Source organism: Macadamia integrifolia, chromosome 10 (genome assembly GCF_013358625.1).
Source record: "Macadamia integrifolia cultivar HAES 741 chromosome 10, SCU_Mint_v3, whole genome shotgun sequence".
NCBI lineage: Eukaryota > Viridiplantae > Streptophyta > Magnoliopsida > Proteales > Proteaceae > Macadamia > Macadamia integrifolia.
This window is the reverse complement of record NC_056566.1, coordinates 15,101,975-15,107,974: the sequence shown is the minus strand read 5'-3', so window position 1 is coordinate 15,107,974 and position 6,000 is coordinate 15,101,975.

The window sequence follows — 6,000 nt, the reverse complement described above, 5'->3', positions numbered from 1 at the left end:
GATGGACAAGAGAGACCTTTCTGATTGTAACAATTCCATGAATTTATCTAATAGGCACGCCATCTCCAAAAACGCTCCCACTTTGACACAATAATCCAAAGGCCATGATAATAGAGCAACTCAGCAAAAGATTCTGATAGACCATAGGTAGAATTTAGACTTCCTAATCTTTTTGGGGTAATATTTAAGGGTTTTCTTCCAGGAAATAATCGAGCTTGGTCTTAGACTAAGAATGAGAATAGAATGGTTTTTAGACTTCCTCATCCTGATATTCTTAGAATATACGTTCGAATCAACCTCTGCAGTAGATTGATCATCTATAACATTGTCTATCATTCACTCAAATATTGCCTATCATTCACTCAACTTTTTGTGATACATATCATCCATTATAACTTTGTCCTCCGTCAACTCAAATGATTGTGTTGCAAATTATCTTCGATCACGTATCTTCTTCTATGCTTCATTTTTTCAAAATCAATTTGAAAATCTATTACTTAAAAGTTTTTGCTTCTCATCTTTGAGGTTGAATGCTTCAATTGGAATTGTGTTTGCCTCTATATATGGATGTCATAATAAAGATACCAAATATGGTAATTTAGAAACATGGATCCAAATTTTGGAGTCAAAATGTCGACGGCGAGCGGTGAGGTGCAGTGAACCTCCAATGGGTGAAAGGGCCCGGCCATGCACCTTAGCCGTTGGATATTTTCTCACTACACCTCTTCTACGAATGACAGAAGGTGGGGATGTACTCTGGAACAATTCAAGTTCTTTTACACTTGTCTTCAAATTGTTAAAGGTTTGGAAATGATTGAAATTCTGTAAGATTTCAAAGGAAGAAACTACAAATTCAATATTAATAACTCTCTTCCAACATTGTTCTCTCATTAAATATTTATAAGGGAAAAAAATATAATTAAAACCTAAAAAAAATCTCAATCATCCATTAATTAAGTTCGTAAGGTCGAGATAAAAAGTAATAATAAACTCTAAACCTACTTTACGATGCGTCCCAAACCCATTGACCAAAATAAACCCAAAATCATTAAAATCTTAGAATGAAGCCCAATTAAAAAAATAATTATAAATCAAAATAAATAATAAAACAACACATACATCACATGCACACACAATTGAGAATAGTTACCAAATAAAAAACCACACAAATTGTAGAACACTTTTTTTTTTTTAACTCGAATATTATCTAGGACCTGGGAAAGCCCCTAAGATTTTATTAAGGAACTGGAAAACCTTAAAGGATTACAAGGGGGGGACATAGCCCGCCTTACCCCAACCTTGAAGGAAATCAACACTCCCTTACACTCTAAAGAAATCCAACACCAGAAAATCATACCATAAAAAAAAAAACCACCAAGAAGGAATTACAATCTGAACATTGGCATATATATCAGCTTTGTCCTAAAGAAAAGGTGATAGAAACTTACTAAATTGTCATGACTTAACTGCCAAGGAAATAGTATGAGTTATCACAATAACGTGCATCTAATACAAGATAAACAAACCTCATTTTTCACCATATACCACACAGAGGAAGGAAAGGGCTACACGGGCTTAAACTACACAAGTCTTCATCTGTTGGATTAAAATCTCGCCTTAATTAGGATTCAATAGTTGCTCCCAATGTTATTTTATGGCATTTCTTTAGGAAACACTGCAAATCGATAGCTTTTGAGACACTTGTTGCATGGTTGGCCAAGATTGTGGATTTCTGCGCAAACAAGAAAATGTCAGCTTCTTAAGCAAAACCAATTTCTCAGCAACTTGATTTGTGGGAGGTGAGATGCATTGGTCAACCATATCCTTCAACCATAAGTTTTGCTCAATAGATAGCAATGGTGAAAAGGATAATGATGGCAAAGTGGAGACAAGTTCTCTGGGATGCTTTCCTATTATCACTTCCAGCGTTAATATGCCAAAACTATAAACATCACATTTTTCAGTCACCCTCATTGTGTAAGCAAACTCTGCAGAATAAGTAAAAAGCAAATGAAATTAATAAAATAATTATAAAAAAATATTAATTTCTCATTACATTGTAGTTTATTCTATGTCACATGGAGTAATAATTTGGCCATTTGATAGCTAATGGGGAATTCTCTAAGTTGAAAGAGCTTCTAGGTACTGATGTGTTTTAAAGTTTTTAAACTAAGAGTGTGTGTGTGTGTCCTCTTCGCATCAAATTCTAGAATTAGCCTTTTATGATTAAGGAAATATCATTCTAAATGTTTCGGACCATTTTGATGTGGTTTGGGCACCTAAATCATCTTAGGTCTAAAATAATAATTTTGTTTTGAAAAACTTTCAGGGGAAAATTTAGGCTTTATTATCACTACTAGGGGGTTTTGGGATGACAAAATTTAGTATCAGCAGCATTTCTTCCTCTCCTATGTATTGAGGGAGCTTTAACCCATTTCACTAACCATTTTTGAGAGAATCCCAACTTCTATTTTGCCTTGGCTTTCTCTATTATTGATTTTATTTCTATCCATTAATTGAGCATAACTCTTAGTGTCCCCAAGTAGCCTAAATGTTTGAGTGCAACATCAATTAAAAGTCCGATCATGGACAATTTTATCTTGGAGGCCTATTCGCAAAAAATCGTTGTACATCATAAGGGGTGTTTATAGTCTTAAGGAGAGTGATCATGTGGCATAATTCAACCCACTGATTTCTTAAGTTTCTTCATATTTTTTCAAGTTTGTGATGTTGCCTATAGTGCTTGATGTTATCATCATCAACTACGGTTTGTCTAACAACAATTGTGTAGTGTAGTTGGTGAATTGTGGTGTGTAAAAAACCCATGCTCACTAAGAGGTTTGAACTTCCTGACTGTTATCTCATCCCCTCCCTAACTACACCACTCTTCACCTCACAAAGTAAGATCTCTCTTTAGGACTCATCCTAAGAACTATCCAAGAATCTGATTTAATGTAGGTTATGGTTTAGTTATGATTATTATTATTTTTGGGTAGAATAAGATATGCTTTGTAAGTGGGGAAAAAAACAAAAGAGGTGATGTATAGTGTTCTGGTGGAAAGCAAAACTTTGCTTTTCTTGACTAATCGCTAATTAAGCTTGCTTTTTTTTCTTGTTTTTTTGACAATCCGCTGCTTTGGTAGGGCTATTCTACTTTACTGCACTGTTAATTGACGTCCATTCCTGATTGACTGACTTCAGTGTTATTAGTGGGGCTCCACCAAAACAAGAAAGAAAAGTATTAGTAGTGGAGAGTGGAAACTCTCCTATTCATGATTCGTTTCCACATCTAAAGTGAATATCCCCCATTACTGACTAATTGACCGACTGAATTCATTGTCTAAAATAGATTTTAGCTGGTTTTCTCTCTTGACTTATGTTGACTTGATTATTAGTGCCATGTGGCCATTGTATCAAAGCAAGGCCAATGAGAATGTGCGTTCAAGCATTAACATGAATGAGATTATTAATTTCAAAGGAAGGCGGATAGTATATTCATGAACTTTTATATATAAATGTAAAAATCACGTGATAAGATAATGTTCTTTTTCCTTTAATTTATGACTCTCTCTCTCTCTTAAAGCGGACTCCAATGATATATTTTATTTTTATTTTTTGCTTTCTTTTCAATAACATGTGGGGTGTGTTTTGTTGGCTAAAATGGTTTAATTGCTTTACCTCCCTCAATTATTCTTTTAAATAGCTTTTTCTGTCTCTCTTTATTTATTTTTTTCTTTTCTTTTGTGAATACATAGTTTCTCATGAAGTGGATTCTGTCAGAAGCATGGTTTCAAGTACTGGATTGGGATCAACTGTATTGGATCATTATTGATTGAGACCGATCCCCAATCTAATACCAATTCAAATCTATTATCCAGATTTTCAGAGGTAAAATAACCAAAGAATAGTACTTTTTATAAAAATAGAGATAAAATAGACCATACTCACTGATCCGATCTGATTTGGATTGGTGTCGGTAGAAACCGATACCATCCCACTGTCCCCTAAATCATTGGTTGGAAGATGTTCTATCTTTTCCACGGCGTACAAGACTGAATTCATTAATTGCTGCATTTAAAAAAAAAAATTTTTATTTGGTTACAATAGATTTCACTATTATTTATTCTTTGGCTAGATTATCTACATCAGTGAACTGTAAATATTTGTTTGGGTGCTCTTTGCTTTCTCTCGGGACTTAGTTCACAGTATTGGATCCGATTGGTTCCAAAACAAATATGATACCAATATTTATCGGTCGGTGTCTGTCTGAAATGGCTTTGAATCATTCAAAATTCAAAATAGAGCATTTTTTTTTTCAATACCAGCTATATGTATCTGTATATCAGTATTAGTTACAATTGATGCTGATATGGATTGATTCGATACCCGGGCTATCTCCTGAAATAGAATATAAAGATTTTTTTTTTCTTTTCTTTTCTTTAAGGCATAATCTTTTTTTTTTCTTTTTTAATCCCGAATATTATCTGGGACCCGGGATAGCCACTAGAATTTTATTAAAAATGAAACGAAAAAAATATATAAAAAACTTTAAGGCATAATCTAATTGTCATAGAAATAAATAAATAAAATATCAAAAACATTGAATTTGAGAAAAGAAATAGACATTTAAAACATAAGAAATTTACATAATAAACCTTACTTTTCCTTACTAATTTTTTTCGTTTTTATTACAAGGAAAAGCCCAACCCATTCCCCTTTATGAGTCTACGCTCGATATCAACCCAAGTCTTCCACTAGCAATAATTGGAGACTAAGGGTATAGTTTGGCCTAGTGAGGCTGATGCTACCTGAAGCCCACCTTAAGCATGGCATGGCCAAAGCTGCATGAGTTCACAAAAGGTGCACAAAGGCAAACACCTTATTAAAGTAATGCCAAGTGCAAGGTGATCGTGCAAAGGGTTTGCCTGGCACGTGATGCCCTCTGAAAGAGAACGCTGCCTATTTGTGTAGTCACTACACCAGCATATAGGCTAATGGGAGACTATGTTAAGGTATCTTCAGAACATGTTGGAAGGAAGGGCAACGGGTTCTATTCGTATTTGCCTCTTTCTAGGCATAGAGGGCGCAAGTTGGCAGTGCCCTTTTCCCTTTGATAAATTAATTTCAGGAAAAGACTAGGCACACTGTTAGGGTGTCCATATCTCTCTCTCTCTCCTTTTGGATATGATCCTAATGCCCTCTGGTCCCAACCCCTCATTGATTGAACTATGTGCTATCTCCAGAAAAATCTAGCAGCGTGCATGTATGTTTGTTTGTGTGCGTGAGAGAGAGAGAGAGAGAGAGTTTTTTTAACTGACTACCATTTGACTTGGACAAGGGTTAATGTAGGAGCATGTCCACCAAAGATTCTCAAGTGTTTTATTTATCAAAAGGCTCAATTTGATGTTTTCTTCAACGAAATATTCCTCAAATTTATAGGTGTCAATAGGCCGGGTTGGGTCAAGGTTTTCAAAATCTCGATCCAACCCTAGGGTCTCTTAACTCATTCCAAGCCCAACCTAGGGTAGAGTCAGAATATTTCAGTCTAGGCCCAATTCTGTCGGGCTCAACCCATGACAGCCCAGCCTAGTTGACCCTAATTGCAATAGACCAGGCTGGGCTGGGCGTTGGCCCTGATTGACCGTAATCAGGGCCGGACCATCACAGTATTGTGAATTAAAGAATGATTTAGTCACTAAACCTAGGGTCCCTTCATTTCCTAAATTTTCGCAGATTAATAAATTCCTTTACGATTCCCATTGTCTTCTTGTTTTTCATTCTATGTCGCTACAATTTAGCCTGTAACAACATTTTGTGATAGATATCTCAAAATTCAAGAGTATAATTGAATTTTTGTTAGGTTAACTGATTTAAATGTTCTATCCAATTGTTTCCTGAATGATAGAGGGGGCTACAAGAGTGAAGAGTGGGGAGTGGGGAGTGGGGAGTGGGATAATGGGGGATTGGGGGCAACCAGTTAGGGGGATGCGGTTACCAAAG